Source organism: Ictidomys tridecemlineatus, chromosome 1 (assembly GCF_052094955.1).
Source record: "Ictidomys tridecemlineatus isolate mIctTri1 chromosome 1, mIctTri1.hap1, whole genome shotgun sequence".
In the NCBI taxonomy this organism is placed as follows: domain Eukaryota; kingdom Metazoa; phylum Chordata; class Mammalia; order Rodentia; family Sciuridae; genus Ictidomys; species Ictidomys tridecemlineatus.
In genome coordinates, this window is record NC_135477.1 from 48,716,445 (window position 1) to 48,737,364 (window position 20,920).

General features: G+C 36.3%; 1 protein-coding gene across 20 annotated transcripts in view; it reads left to right on the top strand.

The window, feature by feature from the left end:
* Nucleotides 1–20,920, top strand: part of Usp54 (ubiquitin specific peptidase 54) — a 129,996-nt gene that overhangs the window by 22,889 nt on the left and 86,187 nt on the right. Inside the window, exon 2 of one of the 20 annotated variants that reach the window (XM_078040279.1) lies at nucleotides 9,566–9,633. The exons of 16 other annotated variants lie outside the window; for them this stretch is intronic. The gene's annotated coding sequence lies outside the window, so the exon portion shown is untranslated. Of the gene's footprint in view, nucleotides 1–9,565; nucleotides 9,634–11,397; nucleotides 11,421–15,381; nucleotides 15,481–18,460; nucleotides 18,531–20,920 lie in introns of those variants that run through there. 3 more of the 20 variants (XM_078040280.1, XM_078040297.1, XM_021726726.3) reach the window with 3 other exon arrangements.

Sequence of the window (20,920 nt, forward strand, 5' to 3'; positions counted from 1 at the left end):
TTATGTATACATCACATTTTCATCATCTACTCATCTGTTGATGGATACCTACATTGATTACATATCTAGGCTATTGTGAATAGCCCTCAGTGGATATGTAAGTTCATACTAATTTCCTTTTCTTTGAATATGTATGTAGTAGTTGGATTGCTGAATCATATGGTAGTTCTATTTTTAGTTTTTGAGAAATCTCCATACTATTTTCCATAATAGATGTGCTAATTTACATTTCTACCAGCAGCATATGAGAGTTCCCCTTTTTCTGTATCCTCACCTGCATTTGTTATTTTTTGTCTTTTTAATAGTAGCCCTTTTAACAAGGATAATATATCTTTGTTTTGATTTGCATTTCCATTGTGATTAGTGATGGTGAACGGTTTTTTCATTTATATTTTGGCTGTTTGTATATCCTACTGAGAAACCTGTATTCAGTTTATTCACTCATTTTAAATCAGATTATTTGGTTTTGTTTTGCTGTTTAGTTGAAGTCCTTATATATTTTGGATTTAATCCATTGTTAGATTAATTTGTGAATACTTTTTCCCATTCTGTATGTGGTTCATTCATTCTGTTGATTTTTTTTTTTTTTTTTTTTAATGTGGTACTGGGAATTGAACCCAGGGCCTTATATGTGCTAGGCAAGTGTTATACCACTGAGCTACTCCCCCAACCCTAAGCTCAGAAGCTTTTTAGTTTGACATATTTTATTGTTAGTTTTTGTTTTTGTTGTCAATGCTTTTGGGGTCATATCCAAAAAATCTTAGATCAGTGTCCTGAAGCATTTCTTCTATATTTCCTCCTAGTAGTTTCAAATACTATCATTTAAGTCTTTGATCAGTTTTTTTATTTTTGTGGTGCTGGGATTGAAACCAGGGCCTTGTGCACTCTACCAATTGAGTATTACCTCAGCCCTGATCAATTTTAAATTAATCTTTATATATAGTGAAAGACAGGGATCTAATTACTTTTTTTAAAAAAATATTTTTAGATGTTGATGGACCTTTATTTTATTCATTTATGGGGCTGAGAATTGAACCCAGTGCCTCACGCATGCTAGGCACGCACTCTACCACTGAGCCACAACCACAGCCCTGGGATCTAATTTCTTTATTCTACATATGTATATTTTATTCTAACACCATTTATTGAAGAGGCTTTCCTTTTCCTAGTGTATATGCTTGCTGCCTTTTAAAAAAATCAGTTAGCTATGGGATTGGGGATATAGTTCTGTGGTCATCAACACTGGGGGAAGAAAATCAGTTGGCTGTAAATAGGTGGATTTATTTTTGGGTTCTCTGTTCTGTTCCATTACTTTATGAGTCTGTTTTTATGCCAGCATCATGCTATTTGTTTGTTTGTTTTTAGTACTGGAGTTTTAAACCATAGCCTTGAACATACTAGCTAGGCTAACACTCAGTGAGTTACAGCCCTAGTTCTTTAAAAAAAAAAATTATCATGGGACAGAGTTTTGCTTAGTTGCCCAGGCTGGCCTCAAACTTGGTGATCCTCCCACTTCCAAGTAGCCAGAATTATGAATGTGTGCCTTCACACATGGTCCATGCTATGTTTTGAAGTTCTGGGGATTGACCCCAGGGTTGTTCTACTACTGAGCTATATCCCCACTCCTTTTATTATTTTTTTTAAATTTTGAGATAGGGTCTTACTAAGTTGCCCAGGCTGGCCTCAAACTTGTAGTCAACCTACCTTACCCTCCGAAGTTGCAGGGATTACAGGAGTGGGCCACCATATGGGCTAACCTTGTGAATTCTTAAACTAATTTCCCTAGAGTGTTTTTGATGGAGATATGACATTACTCAGTGTTAGTTAAGATTTCTCAAGGGTATAGTCCTCCACAAAACTGTCCTCATTTTAGATAATAGTTGCAAGTTTGAGTATCCCCAGACATCCTGTGCTTATCCCAAAGATGCTACAAAATCAGGGGTTCTTAAAACCCCTTCAAGTTTGATAATTTGTTAGAACAACTCACAGAACTCAGGAAAGCATTATACCTAATGATTAAAGTTTTATTATAGCAAAAGGATACAAATGTGAACCGACAAAAGAGAGAGATGCACAGAGTGAGATATGGGAGAGTTCTAAGGTTAAGCATCAGTGTCCTTGTAACCATGAAAGGTCCAGTTCTGCTGCTACCTCTTGTAGCCAGAAACTCAAGAGAGTAACAGTAGAAGAAAGGACTTTATTTATAATAAGCTAGCAGATGAAGGAAAAATTGCATCTTTCCAGGAGGTGTAGTCACAAAAGCTCATATGAAGTTTCTGGGGAGTCTAATTTATTCATAGACGGTAGGCACTGGAATGTTAATTAATTTTTGTAGTGATCAGTTTTCTGTATTTGTACGTGCAGTATTTGGGATTGAAGCCAGAGCCTTACACATGCCAGCCTTTTTTTTTTTTTTTTTTTAATTTTTTTTTTTTTTAGAGAGAGAGAGCAAGAGAGAGAGCAGTAGAAAGAGAGAGAATTTTTAATATTTATTTTTTAGTTTTCGGCGGACACAACATCTTTGTATGTGGTGCTGAGGATCGAATCCGGGCCGCACGCATGCCAGGCAAGCGCGATACCGCTTGAGCCACATCCCCAGCCCAACACATGCCAGCCTTTTAAAATTTTATTTTGTTTATTTAGTTTTTGGTACCAGGGATTGAACCCAGGGATGTTTAATCACTGAGCCACAGCCCCACCCCATTTTATTTTGTATTTTGAGACAGGGTCTTGCTAAGTTGATGAAACTGGCTTTGAACTTTCTATCCTCCTACCTCAGCCTCTTGAGTTGCTGGAATTAGAGTTATGAGCCACCATGCCCAGCTTATTGTATTTGTGGATAGACTCTTGTTCAGTTGCCTAGGTTGGCCTGGAACTTGATCCTCTTGCCACTGTCAGCCTTCCCAGTAGCTGGATTTCCAAGTGTGTGCATGATGCCTTGCCAATGATCAGTTAACAGGTTTTCTTCTCCCTGGTCGTACTGGAAATTTTATTTTTTATTTGTTCTAATTAGTTCTAAAGGACAGTAGAATGATTTTGACACATCATACATAAGTGGAATATAATTTCTCATTCATCTGGTTGTACATGATTTAGAGTTACACAGGTCATGGAATCATATATGCACATAGGGTAACAATGTCCAATTTATTATATTATTATTCCTAGCCTCATATCTTCTCCCATTTTTTCATTCCCCTCTATCTAGTGCAAAATATCTCTATTCTCCCTCCACCCCTTATTGTGAATTAGCATCCACATATCAGAGAAAACATTCGGCCTTTGGTTCTTTGGAATTGGCCTATTTCACTTAACATAATATTCTCCAGTTCCATCCATTTACCAGCAAATGCCATAATTTCATTCTTCTTTATGATGGCTGAGTACTATTCCATTGTGTATATGTACCACATTTTCTTTATTCATTCATCTGTTGAAGGATACCTAGATTGGTTCCATAGCTTGGCTATTGTGAATTGCACTGCTGTAAATATTGATGTGGCTGTGTCAATGCTATATTATTCTGATTTTAAGTCCTTTTGGGTATAGACCGAGAGTGGGATAACTGGATCAAATGGTGGTTCCATTCCAAGTTTTCTAAGGAATTTTAAAGAGAGGGGGGAGAGAGGGAGAGAGGGAGAGAGGGAGGGAGAGAGGGAGAGAGGGAGAGAGAGAGAGAGAGAGAGAAATAGAGAGGGAATTATTTATTATTTATTTTTTAGTTTTCGGCGGACACAACATCTTTCTTTGTATGTGGTGCAGAGGATCGAACCCAGGCCGCACGCATGCCAGGCCAGCGCGCTACCGTTTGAGCCACATCCCCAGCCCAGTTACTTGTATTCTTGATAATTGCCATTCTGACTGCAGTGAGATAGAATTTTGGTGTGGTTTTAATTTGCATTTCTCTAATTGCTAGAGTGTTCAACAATTTGCATATATTTGTTGATTGTATTTCTTTTGTGAAGGGTCTGTTCATTTCCTTTGCCCATTTATTAGACTGGGTTATTTGGGGTTTTTTTGGTGTTAAGTTTTTTGAGTTATTTACATATCCTGGAGGTTAATGCTCTATCTGAGGTGCATGTGTTAAAAATTTTCTCCATTTTGTAGACTCTCTCTTCACATTATTGATTGCTGTGAAGAAGCTTTTAGTTTGATTCCAACCCATTTATTGATTCTTGATTTTACTTCTTGCACTTAGGGGTCTTGTTAAGGAAGTTGACATGGTGGCGATTTGGGCCTACTTTTTCTTGTAGTAGGTGCAGAGTCTCTGTTCTAGTGCCTCAGTATTTGAGTCACTTTAAGTTGATTTTTGTGCAGGGTGAGAGATAGGGGTTTAATTTCATTATGCTATATGTGGATTTCAGATTTTCTCAGCACCATATGTTGAAGAGGCTATCTTTTCTCCAATGTATGTTTTTGGTACCTTTTCTGGGATGAGATAACTGTATTCATATGGGTTTGTCTCTGTGTCTTCTATACCATTGGTCTATGTATCTGTTTTGGTGGGTACTGGAGATTTAATGAATATGCTTCTAGCCATTTTTAATTATTAATATATTTGTATTGGGAATTGAATCCAATAGCACTCAACCACTGAGCCACATCCCTAGCCCTTTTTATTTTTTATTTTGAGACAGAGTCTTGCTAAGTTGTTGAGGATCTTTCTAAATTGCTGAGGTGGCCTTGAACTTGCCATCCTCCTGCATTGCTAGAATTATAGGTTTACTCCACTGTGCCTGGGTCTTGAGGGATTTTGATGTTGTCCATTGGTCATCAGGTATTCCAGGCTTTCCTAGTTCCTGTAAACCTAAAGAAAGATTACTGATCGGGAAGTTGAATCACTGGTGTGTCTGTTTTTTTTGGATGTTTTCCTTTATTATTATTTTCAGGAAAGGATAACTTTATTGTTAATTATTTGAGGAGTGAATAAAAGCGAACAATGAAAAACAGCCTTGTTAGTGCTAGGAGAGAGTTAACCTGTTTGTTCATCATCTTCATCCTCAGGATGTATCACCCTCCTGACACAGTGTATATCACCAACCATGGAAGCTTAGAGCCTTAGTGTTCAGTTTTTATTGGGGCTTCATTATGTAGGCATGATTAATTGAATCATTGACCATATGATTAAACTTGGTGTCCAGCTCCCTTCACTCATAAGAAGTCAGACTGATTATATGACTGGAAGTCTGAGCCTTGTCATCATATGGACTTTTCAGCATGGCCAGCCCTCATCTTGAAACTATTTAGGGGCTCACTATGAGTCGCCTGGTTAGCATAAGCTCATTTGGTCTCTAACATGAATAACAAAGTTACTCATATCATTTGGGAAATTCCAAAGGTTTAGAGACTATATCCTAGAAACCTAGAACAAAGACCAGTCTTTATTATACAACACTGTCAAAACTCAATTCGGTTATTATTTTCTCTGTAAACTTTTTATAGACTTCTCAAGATACTTTATTCATATCTCTATTATGTGTTTTCTTTCTCTTCCTTTGGACAGGGAACGTTTTGAAGGTCTCATGATTTTGTATCTCTAATACTAATACTAACACTGTGTCTAGCTTATAGTAAATATACAGTAAATATTTATTTAAGATATAACTTAATGATATGAGACATTCATTATAGAAGTCTCTTAGACTTGTTTTAAGAATTAATAAAATCAGTAATATTATTTTATTCCTTCTGCATTTGTCTTTGTTTAATCTTTAAATATGTTCATAACATTTTTGTTTTCATATTTGCAGTACCGGGGAATATTTTCATACTTTTATGTGGACATCAGATTTACAAAAGAAATGAAAAGGAGATTTTGATTTTATAAATTTTATAAATTTGCTTTTATAAATTTTGTTTGATATAAATTTATAAATTTATATTCTTAAATAATGAAGCTTTTGTACATTTAAAATAAAATTCCACTTATATATAGTTTATAAAGATTATATTATTGTTGGTGTGGTACCATACTCCTGTAATCTTAGCTCTTGGGGAGGCTAAGTTAGGAAGATCACAAGTTTGAGGCCAGTTTGAGCAACTTATTGAGGCTCTGTCTCAAAAAAAAAAAAAGTAAAATAAATAAAAAGGGTTGGTAGTGTAACTAAGTGTTAGAGTGCTTGCTTATTAGCATGTAGTTCAGTTTATCCCTAGTACCCCCAAGGCAGGGATTGGGAGAGGATTTACCTTATTATCTAGTCATGTAAGCATTCTCATGCTTAACCTTTCTGAATCTCAGAAGTTCTTTATGGTTCCATTTGATTCTAAGGATGAATAAGTTCTTTTTTTTTTTTTTTTGAGAGAGAGAGAGAGAATTTTTTAATATTTTTATTTTTTAGTTTTCAGCGGACACAACATCTTTGTTTGTATGTGGTACTGAGGATTGAACCTGGGCCGCACGCATGCCAGGCGAGGGCGCTACCGTTTGAACCACATCCCCAGCCCATGAATAAGTTCTAATGGTTTCCTGTTTATCTTGTTTGTGCATAGGAAATATTGAGTACTTAATAAAAATGTAAACATATTCCCTAAATTATTCTCTTTGTGGTATGACTTAAAAAATATTCTGAGTATCTTTATCATAATGTGAACTAATTCTTGTATTTCACAGGGCTATATCATTTTTGGAGTATGATATACACTAGAAGTTATTTGCATGTCATCTGTTTTTTTTTGTGAGTTAGTTTTCCATTTGTATGTGAATTTTTAGAAATACGATACTGATTTTTATTAAGTTCATACCTTTTTAAAATAAAAAAAAATTTTATACATTTTTGGGTACTGGGGATTGAACCCAGAGGCATGTTACCACTGAGCCAAGTAGTTCCCAGCCCTTTTTTATTTTTATTTTGAGACACAGTTTTGCATAGTTGCTTAGGGCCTCACTAAGTTTCTGAGGCCGGCTTTGAACTTGTGACCTCCTGTCTTAGCCTCTTGAACTGCTTGGATTACAGGTGTGCACCACCACGTCCAGCAGTTCCTACTTTTTAAAATAAATATTAAAACCAGATTTTATTTGTAGAATAGTTTTAGATTTACAAAAAAGTTGAGAAGATAATACAGAAAATTTCCCACTATTCCCTTGCTCAGTTTCCCTTATTATTTATACCTTAAATTAGTTCAGTATATTTGTTATAATTGAATATCCATTATTGATATGTTATTATTAACTAAAGCTTATAGTTTATTCAGTTATAGTGTTCTTTTTCTGTTTCAGGATCCTGTTCCAGATATCCATTTACTCATTTGTACATTTGCTTATCTACCCTTTCTGCTCCCTCCTCCACCCCCCAGTACTGGGGATTAAACCTAGAGTTGCTCTACAACTGAGATATATCTCCTGCACCCCCCCACCTTTTTTTTGTGTGTGTGTGTGTTGCTGGAGAGTGAACCCAGAGCCTTGTGCATGCGAGGCAAGCACTCTACCAACTGAGCTATATTCCTATCCCTCTAACCCTTTTTATTTTAGAAAATGTATTGAATTGTCTATCGATGTTGAGGGCCACAGCCTAGTTGGGATGACGCATGGCATTTTGCCAGCGAGCCATTGAGATGATGATGGTTATATTAAGCTGTGTATTCAATTGTATATAGACCCCTGCTGTCCGCCTTGGGCACCACCACTTTGGAGTTCTCGCGGGGAGTTTGCGATGGTTGGTGAAGTTCCGGTGGAGGGAGTTCCGGTTGATGTGTGGTTGGTGTTCCTGGAAGGGCCGTTTGGGTGGCGTTCAGGGGAGTTCGGAAATAAAGTTTGTTCCTGCTTGAGTGGCCCGTGATTTGTGCCCAGCCAGACTGTGGCATATCTTCATGCCTCAGCCTTCTGAGTAACTGGGATTACAGGCATACATTACTGCATCCAGCATCACTTACCCATTTTCATGTATAGTGGTTTTAGAATTATTAACCTGTATATCTGTAGGAAAGTTTTGTTAGCAAGTATACATTGTTGATGTACAATTCCTTATGACTTCTTAGTTTCAACAAGCTTCACTCTTTTTTTTTTTTTTTTTTGGTATTGTTCTTTCTAGCTGCACATGACAGTAGAATGATGTATTATACATACAGGAGAATAATTTAGTCTAATTAGGATCCTTTTCTTGTGGATGTACATGATATAGAATTTTACTGATCATGTATTCATGTATGAACATAGGAAAGTTATGTCTCATTCATTTCACTGTCTTTTCTATTCCCACCCCCGCCTTTCCTTCATTGTCCTTCGTCTAATCCAAAGAACTTCTATCCTCCCACCCATCTGTGTTAGCATCTACATATCAGAGAGAACATTTGGCCTTTGTTTTTTGGGGGGATTGGCTTATTTCATTTAGCATGATAGTCCAGTTCCACCCATTTACCAGCCATAATTTTGCTCTTCTTAATGGCTGAGTACTATTCCATTGTGTATATATACTACATTATCCATTCATCTCTTGAAGGACACCTTGAATTGAGCTGCTATAAACATTGATGTGGCTATGTCAATGCTGTAGTAGAGTGATTTTAAGTCCTTTGTGTATATACCAAGGAGTGGGATAAATGGGTCAAAAGGTGGTTCCATTCCAAGTTTTCTTAGGAATTTCCACACTGCTTTCCATAGTGGTTGTACCAATTTGCAGTCCCACCAGCAATATATGAGTGTATTTCAATAGTGTCCATCATAGTGTTCAGTAGTGATGATATTTCATTTTTCATCATGAATTTTAGTAATTTTGAGTTTTTCTCTTTATTAGCTTGGCTAAAGGTTTATTTATTTATTTTAAAGAACCAACTTCTTGGTTTGTTGTTTTTTGTTGTTTTTTTTTTTTAATATTTATTTTTTAGTTTGTAGTTGGACACAATACCTTTCTTTCTTTATTTTTTTGTGGTACTGAGGATTGAACCCAGGGCCTTATGCATGCTAGGTGAGGGCTCTACCTCTGAGTCACAACCCCAGCCCATGGTTTGTTGATTTAAAAAAAAAAAATTTGTTTCAATTTCATTGATTTTTGCCTCTAATTTTAATTACTTCCTGTGTTATATTGCATTTGATGTTGATTTGTTCTTTTTTTTCTAGGGCTTTGAGATGTAATGCTAGGTTATTTATTTGGTGACTTTCTGTTCCTTAATGGATGAGCTCAGTGCAATGAATTTTCCGCTTGGCACTGCCTTCATAATGTCCCATAGATTTTGAAATGTTATATCGCTGTTCTCATTTACCTCTAAGTATTTTTTAAAAATTTCATCTGATTTCTTCTGTTATCCATTGGTTATTCAATAGCATATTATCTAGCTTGTTTTATTTTATCATTGATTTCTACTTTCATTCCATTATGATCTGATAGAATGCCAGGTATTATGTCTATTTTTTTTGTATTTACTAAGAGTTGCTTTGTGGTCTAAGATATGGTATCCATGGCCTACTAAGAAGAATGTATATTCATTCGTTGGTGTATGAAATATTTTATATATATCTGTTAGTCTAATTGTTGTGTTTTTTAGTTCTGTAGTTTGTTTATTTAGTTTTTTTTAAACGTAAGGGAAACTTTATTACATTTTTAAAGAGAATTTTAACATTTTTTTTTTTTAGTTTTTTTTGGCAGACATCTTTGTTTGTATGTAGTGCTGAGGATCGAACCCAGGCCGCACGCATACCAGGTGAGCGAGCTACTGCTTGAGCCACATCCCCAGCCCTACATTTTAAAATTACACTTGTCCATAGTTATTGGAAAATCATAAAACTAAAGACAAGCTCTTCAAATATTAACAAATCTTTCAGTTACAGATTGGGAAAGAGTGTGTGTTTTCTATTTATGTGCTAAAATGGAAGCCCAATTGCCTAATAAAATAATATGTACCTTATTTTTAAAATAAAATAAAGCTACACAAAACAAGAGAGAATAACATCAAAACTAAAAGCTCCTTGTTCCCATAAGCCTTTGTCCTAATATTCCATGCTAGACCACATCAGCGCTTCCTTGGTTATCTTGCAGAGTTTTTATCTTTTATTTAGTTTTTGTTTGAAGGATCTATCCAGTGGTGAAAGAGGCATGTTAAAGTCACCCCCCATTATTGTGTTGTGGTCTATTTGATTCTTGAAATTGAGAAGAGTTTGTTTGATGTACACAGATTCTCCATTGTTTGGGGCATAAATATTTACAATTGTTATGTCTTGTTGATGAATAATTCCCTTTAGTAGTATGAAATGCCCTTCTTTGTCCCTTCTGATTAACTTTGGCTTGAAATCCACTTTATCTGATGTGAGGATAGAAACCCCTGCTTGTTTACAAGATGCATGTGAATGACATATTTTTTTGGGGGGAGTCCCAGGGGTTAAACTCATGGCACTTGGCCACTGAGCCACATCCCCAGCCCTATTTTGAGTTTTATTTACAGACAGAGTCTCACTGTGTTGCTTATTAGCACTTCGCTTTTGCTGAGGCTGGCTTTGTACTCCCCATCCTTCTTGCCTCAATCTCCTGAGCTTCTGGGATTACAGGCGTGTGCCTGGTGTCCCCCCCGCCCCCCATCCTTTTATGTTCAGTTGTGGATATCTTTGCCTAAGAAGTGAGTCTTTTGGAAACAGCATATTGTTCGGTCTAGTTTTTTTTTTCTTTTTTAAAGAGAGAGAGAGAGAGAATATTTTTTAATATTTATTTTTAATTTTTCAGTGGACACAACATCTTTTTTATTTTTATGTGGTGCTGAGGAGTGAACCCGGGTCCTGCCCAGTGCTAGGCAAGCGCTCTACCGCTGAGCCACAATCCCAGCCCCTGGGTCTAGTTTTTTAATGCAATCTTCTGATTGATGAGTTTAGGCCATTTACACTCAATGTTATTATTGCGAAATGTTTCTTCCCTATCATTTTGATTTATTCTCATTTTTAATTTGAATTAGTTTCTCCTTTGATTGAATATTCTTCTAGAGTAGTTACTCCCTTTGCTGGTTTTCAATTTTGTTTTTCATTTCTTCTTTATGAAATATTTTATTGAGTATGTTTTGTAGTGTAGGATTTCTAGTTGTGAATTCTTTTTTTTTTTTTTTTAGAGCGAGAGAGAGAGAGAATTTTAATATTTATTTTTTAGTTTCTCGGTGGACACAACATCTTTGTTTGTATGTGGTGCTGAGGATCGAACCCGGGTCGCATGCATGCCAGGCGAGTGCCCTACCGCTTGAGCCACATTCTCAGTCCTAGTTGTGAATTCTTTTAAACTTTGTTTATCATGGAGGGTTTTTATTTCATTGTCAATTCTTTTTTTTTTTCTTTTAGGGGTACCAGAGATTGGACTCAGGGGCACTTGGCCCCTGAGCCACATCCCCAGCTCTATTTTGTATTTTATTTATAGACAGAGTCTCACTGAGTTGTTTAGTACCTCCCTGTTGCTGAGGCTTTCTTTGAACTCGTGATCCTCCTGCCTCAGCCTCCCAAGCTGCTGGGATTACAGGTATGCACCACTGTATCTAGATGATCAGGTTCTCTTAATATATTTTCTCCATAGTTAACTTCATTTTCAAGATTATATATTTTTTCTTCATTGCCTGAAATTCTTCCAAGTGATGCTAGTGATGCTTTCCTTTGAATTTTTTTTTTTTAAAATATTTATTTTTTAGTTCTCGGCAGACACAACATCTTTGTTGGTATGTGGTGCTGAGGATCGAACCCGGGCCGCACGCACGCCAGACGAGCGCGCTACCGCTTGAGCCACATCCCCAGCCCTCCTTTGAATTTTTTATTTGGTTTATTGATTCCTTCATTTTGAGGATTTTTGCTTGATTTTTTTTCAAGAATGTTTATCTGTTGAAGTGATCTTTCACTTCCTATGTTTTCTCTCTGATTTCACTCCTTGCATTGTCCATTACCTCACAGATTAGTTTAACTCTGAACATTCTAAACTCCTTCTCTGAAATTTCTTCCACTGTGGAATCTGTTATTAGAGTATCTTGGCATATTTTGGACATTTTGTTCCCTTTTTCATGTTGTTGTGTGTCTACCTGTCTGACAATATAGATCTGAGGCAGTAGACTTTCTACCCTGTAGACTTATAGTGTCCCTGAAGATTTCCATTGCCTCACCATTTAGAGGCAGACACATAATAACAAACAACCAATGCAAGCCATATACAGCATTAACCCAAATAGTTCCTGCTCTGACATCTACAGTGTTTTAAGAGAAGAATAATGTCTTTATTAAACTGAACATTTTGTCATATCTTACCTTGCTTGTTAGCAGAAACCAATAAGGAAAGGATGTGGGATCTGACCAAACTGAACTTTCAGCCTGTGTTCTTCTATCTCCTTCCCTCCTTCATTGAAGGATTTTTCTTAATTCCTTTATTCCAATTTCTTAGAGGTAGATTGTCCTTGCTAATAATAATTATAGTTTTTCACAGGTCTTTGCATTTTTTTTTTGTTTTTTTTTGTACCAGTGATTGAACCCCAGGTTACTTAATCATTGAGCCACATCCTCAGTCCTTTTTATGTTTCATTTTGAGAGGGCGTCTCGTTAAGTTGCTTAGGGCCTCACTAAGCTGGCTTTGAATTTACAGCTCTTCTGCCTTAGCCTTTGTGCCACTGGGATTACAGGTGTGCAGCACCACACCTGCAGGCTTTGTCTTTTATGGTTGGAAGTACCCAAAAACGACTTGAAAAACATGACTTGCTTAGTTTTTGTTTGAAGCACAACTTTCGAAAGTACTGTTGTAACTAGTCATCCAACTTGAGAATCCCTGGGTAAACAAAAACTATATGACTGTTTCTTGACTTAGCAATCGTATAGTTAGTTAATATGATACTTACTAGGCACAGATCTGTAGTTGCCCCAATTTATTTTCACATGCAGTATTCTCTCTGTGTGTGATACAGCATATTATGTGCAGTCTTGAAGGAATAATATATAATCTCCAGTATAACTTACAAAAGGCAGAATGTGAGTGTTCTAGGAGATTTTTATGGAAGCGTTTTCTAGGGGGCTTCAGAAAAAATTACAATCTGTAAGGGTGAGATTTCCCAATGGATCATTTCTTCCTGTCTGAGATATGAAAAGTCTTGCTATTTAGTTGCATTACAAAGTTGAAACTCTGTAACTATTCTAGTACTCTGTAGTTTTATTTGGTTAGTTCCACAAAGAATATTCTGTCTCTTTTTTTTGGTGGTACTAGTGTTTTTTTTTGTTTTTTTTTTGGGGGGGGAGGGTGGGTATTGGGAATTGATTCTAGGGTCTTTCACTTGCAAAGATGCAAAGTACAGACTCTTTTACTGATCTATATCCCAGCCCCTTACAATGTCTTAATAACTAAAGTGCTTGACTTTAATGTTTGTACATGTTTTTGCATTTAGTACTGATCAGTAGAAATCCTGTGTTTCACACTTGAGATGGCTCTATCATACCCTTCCCAGCCTAGCACTAAGAGACTTAATTAGAATGCTGATGGTTAGCAAGACAAACAAAGTAGTACACTTTTTTTTTTTTTTTTTTGGTAACAGGGATTGAATCTTAACAACTAAGCCACATCCCCAGCTCTTTTTTAGTTTTATTCTTGAGGTAACTAAGTTGCTTAGGGCTTCACTGTGTTGTTGAGGCTGGTTTTGAATTTGCAATCTTCCTGCATTGGCCTTCCAAATCACTGGAAGTATGCTACCTTGTCTGACATCAGTAGTACCTTGTAAACAAACAAACAAAAAAACTGGGGGCTGGGGTGTGACTCAGTGATAGAGCACTTGCCTAGCTTGTGTGAGGCACTGGGTTTGATCCTTAGCACCCCATAAAAATAAATAAAAATAAAGGTATAAAAATACAATAACATTATAAAATTGTCACCTTGTTGCCAAAGGACTACTTTAGTTTATTGTTAAATATTGTTAAAATGTAAGAGTTTAATTATTTGGGGGGCAATGTCCATGGCTGTTTAATTTTACCCATAAAATCTTAAATATTTTTTTAGTCAGCTTATATTATCTCTCAAACTGTAGAAATATAATAGACCTTCATATCTTGCAAGGATTCTGCTGAGATTTTTTTTCATCAGTATGGTTAGAAAACAAATTCTTTCAATAACGTTTCAATAAAGCTGTTTTATAACTGGAGTAATACATAAAAGAGTGTGTTTTGGTCCTCTGAGCCTTTGTGTCCTGCCTGCAAATGCAAGTTTTGGTTGACTGATCATTTGTTTGGGGCTGGGACTCTGTTTATTGTTTGTTCTTAGTGATGTAACTTGGTCTCTTCCCTGAGAGGGGTGGGGAGCTTTCACTGTTCTCAACTTTGTTTTTTTTTCTTTTCTTTTCTTTCTTTCCTTTTCTTTTTCTTTCTTTTTTTTTTTTTTTTTAACAGTTTTTAGTTGTCAAGGGACCTTTTATTTATTTATATGCGGTTCTGAGAATCAAACCTAGTGCCTTACATATGCTAGGCAAGCACTGTACCACTGAGCTACAAGCTCAGTCGCTCAACTTTGGGTTTGAGAATCTTGAGATACCAAGCATTTTATTTTATTTTTTTAAGAGAGAGTGAGAGAGGGGAGAAAGAGAGAGAGAGGGAGAGAAAGAGAGAGAGAATTTTTAATATTTATTTTTTAGTTCTCGGTGGACACAACATCTTTGTTTGTATGTGGTGCTGAGGATCGAACCCAGGCCGCACGCATGCCAGGCGAGCGCGCTACCGCCTGAGCCACATTCCCAGCCCCAATACCAAGCATTTTAAATAGATTAACATGATCCCAACAGTTTGGTTTATATAACTTCTTTGGTAGTGTGGACTCTTTTAAATGTTTAAGACAGTTGGGGGAGATTTGCCTATCAATATGATTTGACTTAAAGTTCAGATAGTCTTGGAATTCTGAATTAGGGATTCAGAATTGTTTTGGTTATTCTGTAAAACACTGTAAAAGTCCCCCCCCCCTTTTTTTTTCCAGAGTAACAGACATAATTTATGCTTTCCTCTCCTGCCCTCCAGTTTTATTGGGAGTACCAGGGAAGATTTTCTAGAGTCCCACCCAAGTCCACCTTCTGTCTTGAAAAAGTCTCTTTTAGTACTCCTTTTGACTGTAGTGCAAAGGACTGTTTTTTTTTTTTTTAGGGATGACTTTTCTTTGGAAGCAGTGGCCACCTCAGAAAGCCTTATTGTTTAATGACCTTTGTCATCAGGAATGCCCTTAGAGGAAACAACCTCATACTTTGTTTTTCTTAAGCCTCTAGTAAAATTTGTGATTTTTCCTTTCAAGTTACTTTTGGTTGGTTTCTTTAGTTTACTTTTGTATTTAATTGGAGGTGCTCCTTTTTAGTATTATAGTGAATTGTCAGTGCTGAGTTCCTGGTAGTTAGCAAAAAAGAATTGTATTCTTTGATATCCTGTTCTGTGGGAAGCCTTTGTGGTTTAGATTAACAGTTTCCCATTGTTGCTAGTTGCAGTTGTCTCCTCCCTCCTTACCCTTCCCTCCCATTCCTGTATCAATTATCCCACAAATGCGTTGTGATTGCTTGAGGTCTTTTGCTGGCAGTTGAGTGTGCTGTCTGGTAAGTATTATAGTTTTGGTAAAACTGGGTGGATGGAGGGATGCATGAACTGGTCAATCTTTGTGATGTGTTTCTTTTAAAGGCAACAGTTTATCCTTTGAAATAGACACTTTAGGACTCTTTTATGAAATGTCTTTCATGCTGACTGTTGTTTCTGCTTATTCTTCCCCTTTTAATTGTTAAGTTTTGGAATTTTGATTTTTCTGTTTTTTTTTTTTTAAATCCATCTTCGTAGATTTTCATGAACTTTGTAGAATTAGAGGAAAGAATTTGTGAGTTTAATATTTAAAATTTTCTTTAAACAGAAAGTTGTGAGAAGGTTGTTTGTGGATCTTTTTTCTTTTTCCTCTCTCTCTGTTTTATTTTATTTTATTTTTTTGGTGGAACTGGGATTAAACCCAAGGTCTCACATACGCTAGGAAAGCACTTCTTTGTATTTATTTTTCAGTATTAACATACTAGTTAGAGAAAAAATGAAGAGCCTATGTTGTGGCTAACTGGAAGGTAGCATTTACTTCTAGAATCAAAGCGATTCTTTTTCTCCAGAATGATGTTGGCAGACTTTATTGAGATTTTGGCAATAGGTTGTCAATTCTGGGAAGTGATATTCTGAGAATTTCTGGGTAGCAGATGTTTCTGGGAATTATTTTTGGAAGTTAAATTTGTTCTTTAGTACCTGTTCTTTTTTTTAAAATATTTCTTTTAGTTGTACACAATGCCTTTATTTTTATTTATTTATTTTTATGTGGTGCTGAGAATTGAACCCAGGACCTTGCACGTACCAGGTGAGGACTCTACCACTGAGCCACAACCCCAGCCCCAGTACCTGTTCTTTTGAGGTAGAAGGTCTATAAACCTCTTGAGTAAAATATTTGATATTTAGTATTCAGTTTCAGTCAAGTATCACTTTAATACTGTTTCATAATGGGCTTTTCTTTAGGTTGTATGTTTTGATCTTCAGCTAAGAAACTGTGTGTGTGTGTGTGTGTGTGTGTGTGTGTGTGTGTGTGTGTGTTTGACCAAATAGATGATACTTTGGTATTTCAAGGAGTTATAAGTGATAAGCCTTGGGTTTTCCATAGGTACCACTAATACTGTGAGGAAAAACTTGTTTGTGGAATTTTATTGCTGTTCATTTGTGTCACTTAATCAAATGCAGGTTGCACTTGTACAATAGTGATCTCCTGAGTTCCAGTTAGGCAAGTACTAGGTCCAATGCTAAATGCTATGAATTTTCTACCAGTTCCCAGTAAGAATACTCTATTAGGCAGTATTGTTTTCATGGGAGAGTCATACGTCGGTAGGAAAATCTTGTTTACCCCACACTGCAAAATGAGAAAATGATTCCTACTTAGTAGCAGGTTAATTCTGAGAATTAAAATGCATACTATATATCCACTGATGTTCATTACATGATAGTTAATGTTATAATTTTGTAGCTGAAAGAGTCAGAGAGGCTGAGTGATGTGGCCCCTCAGTTGTAAGCGGAAGAGCTAGGATTGGCTCAGAACTTGGAGTTAGGTAGCATGTTTTCATTTGAATACTATAAAGGCTTTTATAAGATTTCAGTATATCCCTGCTCATCTCTCCTCTCCCTGCCCTCACTGCCCCGACTGAGGAGTGGTTCTTTAGATGTCTTTTTTCCTTTGGTATATCCTCTGTCACCTTCCCAGTCATGTGCTTGCTCTCTCATACTGGAATTGCTTGTGCCATTCAGTACCAGTGTTATCCCAGCAGATATGAGTCAAACTGGTGCTGTCATTGCCTTTCTGTCCTATTTTCCACTTGTTGATACAGGCATCATACTTTCATTATTTGTGCTGAAATAACTTGAGTACTGATGTGCTAATGATTTTCAAATAACGCATAGTTAAAATCAAGTATTAAATTTAAAAAAGCATTCCTTAATGGTTTAAAAATTAGAAAAATAATTCTATTATTTATTTATTTAATTTATTCAATTATTTAAAAAATAATTGAACCAGAGTGTTATATAAGACAACTTTATGGAATTCATGGTTATAATTTTGCTACTTAGGAGCCTAATAAATTGCTATCAAAACACTTTTCCTTTACCTGTTGTGACTTTGCCTCTATTGGCTATGTAGTTGAGAAAGAATGCCCTGTTTTTTTTCTACTAACCATAAAGGAGAGTGTCTTTCTTCCATTCTTTCATAGATCTTTTAGAAAAACAAAGTATGATTTGATTTATGTTTTTTTTTTTTTGTACTGGGGATTGAACTCAGGGGCACTCGACCACTGAGCCACATCCCCAGCCCTACTTTTTTTTTTTTTTTTTTAAGTATTTGGCGGACACAACATCTTTGTTTTGTATGTGGTGCTGAGGATGGAACCTGGGCCCGCATGCATGCCAGGCAAGCGCGATACCTCTTGAGCCACATCTCCAGCCCCCCAGCCCTATTTTGTATTTTATTTCAAGACAGGGTCTCACTGAGTTGCTTTAGATCCTCCTATCTTAGCCTCCCAAGCTGCTAGGATTACAGGTGTGTGCCACCACACCTGGCTATTTTTAAAAAATTTCTGTTTATTAAAAAAATTTTTTTGTAGTTGTAGATGGACAGAATGCCTTTATTTTATTTGTTTTTATTTTTATGTGGTGCTATGGATTGAACCCAGTGCCTCACAGGTGCTAGGCAAGCTCTCTGCCACTGAGCTATGACCTAGCCCCTGATTTAGGTTTGATAATTATGATTTAGGCAGGAGATTCAGGGAAGAACTAGAGAGGTGATTGGTTATACCTATAACTGAGTTATCTCTAAACTGAAACAGGGAGTTTGTTATATTTCACAATACTTAGTTCTTCATTTATTTTTTTTTTTACTTAACAGGTATTGAGTGTTAGGCAGTGTAACTTTTTTTTTTTTTTAAAGAGAGAGTGAGAGAGGGGAGAGAGAGAGAGAGAGAGAGAGAGAGAGAGAGAGAGAGAGAGAGAGAGAATTTTTAATGTTTTATTGTTTAGTTCTCGGCGGACACAACATCTTTGTTTGTATGTGGTGCTGAGGATCGAACCCGGGCCGCACGCATGTCAGGTGAGCACGCAACTGCTTGAGCCACATCCCCAGCCCCAACGCAGTGTAACTTTCTATACTACATTTTAATAAAATACTTATGTACTAGTTAATTACTGATTAATGAAGTTCCTAGTAGGGAAAGATGAGGAATGGTATTTAAAAATATAATCCTTTGGGAAATAAATTAATATAAATGGTTACTTCTTCCTAATGAGGTAAGATTATTAGTCCTTGTTACTATAAGTTTCTGTCTTCAAAGTTTGTTGAGGGGAAGAGTTTGCTCATATTAGGTAGGACTGGGAAGATGGGGATGGGGAGGAGATAGCATTCTTTATTTAGCAAAATGCTGGGCATATACACGAAACTATTCTTTTTGTGTATTTTAAGAGTAGTGATAGAAGAGGATAAAATTGTGCGTTGAAAAAGATTGTTAGAATTGTTAGAAGGATGTTCAAAACCGAGAAGTTTAGATTATATTTTGTCAATGAAGTTTTTTTTTCTTTCCTTTTTTTTTTTTTTTTGTACCAGGGATTGAACCTAGAGGCACTTAACCACTAAGCCATATCCCCAACCTTTTTTTCTATTACTATTTTGAGACACAGGGTCTCACTAAGTTGCTTAGGGCCTTGGTAAATTGCTGAGGCTATCCCTGAACTTTCCATCCTCCTGCCTCAGCCTCCTGAGCCACTGGAATTATAGGCATGTACCATTGTGCCAGGAATCACTGAAGTTTTCTGAGTTAAATGTGATTGATCAAAGTTTGCTTTTGGCAATACTGTATAGATAGGATTAGAGAGGAGGAATAGTTAGGGAGTTATTACAATAGTTTAGGCAAATTGTATTGTGATTGCATTGTTTTTAGATTACATTTTTCCCTGTTTTCATAGTATTTGGGTTTATACTCTACATTATTATTTATTCTTCTTTTTTTTTTTTTTGTACCAGGGACTGAAGCCATGTAAGCTTAACCATTGAGTAACATCCCCAGCCCTTTTTATTTTTTATTTTGATACAGAGTCTTACTAAGTTGCTTAGAGCCTTGCTATGTTGCTGAGGCTGGCCTCAAACTTGCAAATCTCCTGCCTCAGTCTCCCAAGTCGCTGGAGTTACAGGTTTGTGCTATTATGCTAGCTTAGAAGCTGAACTTTTAACTGCTATGTTCTTCTTGCTCCCATGCTGCCTCCCATAGAGGTGGGAAATTTTCTACATAGCTCTGGACCTGTACCTCTCACTTCTTAGTTCGTACATTTGTCGGTTTTAACAAAGTGAAAATGTCTTTTGTTTTTATTTTTTCTTCATCTTGTTTCAGATAAATTGGTTATTAACAGTTTTCTAAGTGCTTTAATAGGAAAAGTAATGCTTTCTGTCCTTTATCAACATATAGTTCTTATTGTACATGATATAATAATTTAAAGATGCCAAAGTCTAACACTTAGGAAATTGTTTGAGTTGAATAATCTTCACTGGGGAGTTTAAGATAACCAGCTCATAAACCAACAAATACCTTCACTTTTTTTTTAATGGCTATAATATGGTTATCTCTCTTTTCTTTCTTTCTTTCTATTTTTTAGTACTGGGGATTGAATCCTGGGACCCCACTGTGCTACATCCCCAGCCCTTTCAAAAATTTTTTTGTTAGTACCCAATTTTATTGTTACAACCAATTTTTTTTTTTTTTTTTTTTTTTTTTTTTTTAATGTCACAAAGCACACTTTATTTTTATTTGAACTCGCCAAATGTTCTATACAAGGCAAACACTTCACCGTGAAATATTTAAATTAAAAATAAATAAGTTAATTCCATCCTACATAGATCTTCAGCTGCCACATACAAATAAAAGACATCAGTTATAAATTAAATAAGTTAAAATAAATAGTCATAAGAAACTCTATGTGGTCCAGCAAGATTACCTGTTTGTTCCCTAATTTTGTTCTGGACCCCAGTTTCTACGCTGTATAAGACATTGGACAGTTCATTGGGATAGCCCCTTGGTGAAAAAGCCCTTGAGCACGAGTTTCCAAATCATGTTGGGTGCCAGGATCAGGTACTTGAGTCTAGCACAATGGCTGAAGGCAGAGATCAGCAAGGTGAAAGCCCAGAAGCCCAGGCCTCTTACCCACCACCACACCTCTGGGAATTTACCTGGAGATACAGAAACAGGAAATTCAAAGAGCACAAAGCAAGATGTTACCACAGTGCAACAGTCAGAAATATCCTTTGAGTCTGAGATGTAGAATGGTCACACTCTAGTTTGTACAAAAGACATAGCAATTTCCAACACAGTCATAGGCTAAATTTTAACTACAGAATTTCTGATTTCATTAAATAGGTTGAGTTAATTTAAACCTCTTAATTAGAAAACAAGCCTTCTGGAGGCAGAGTTCAGGTCACAGATGAGGACTATTCAA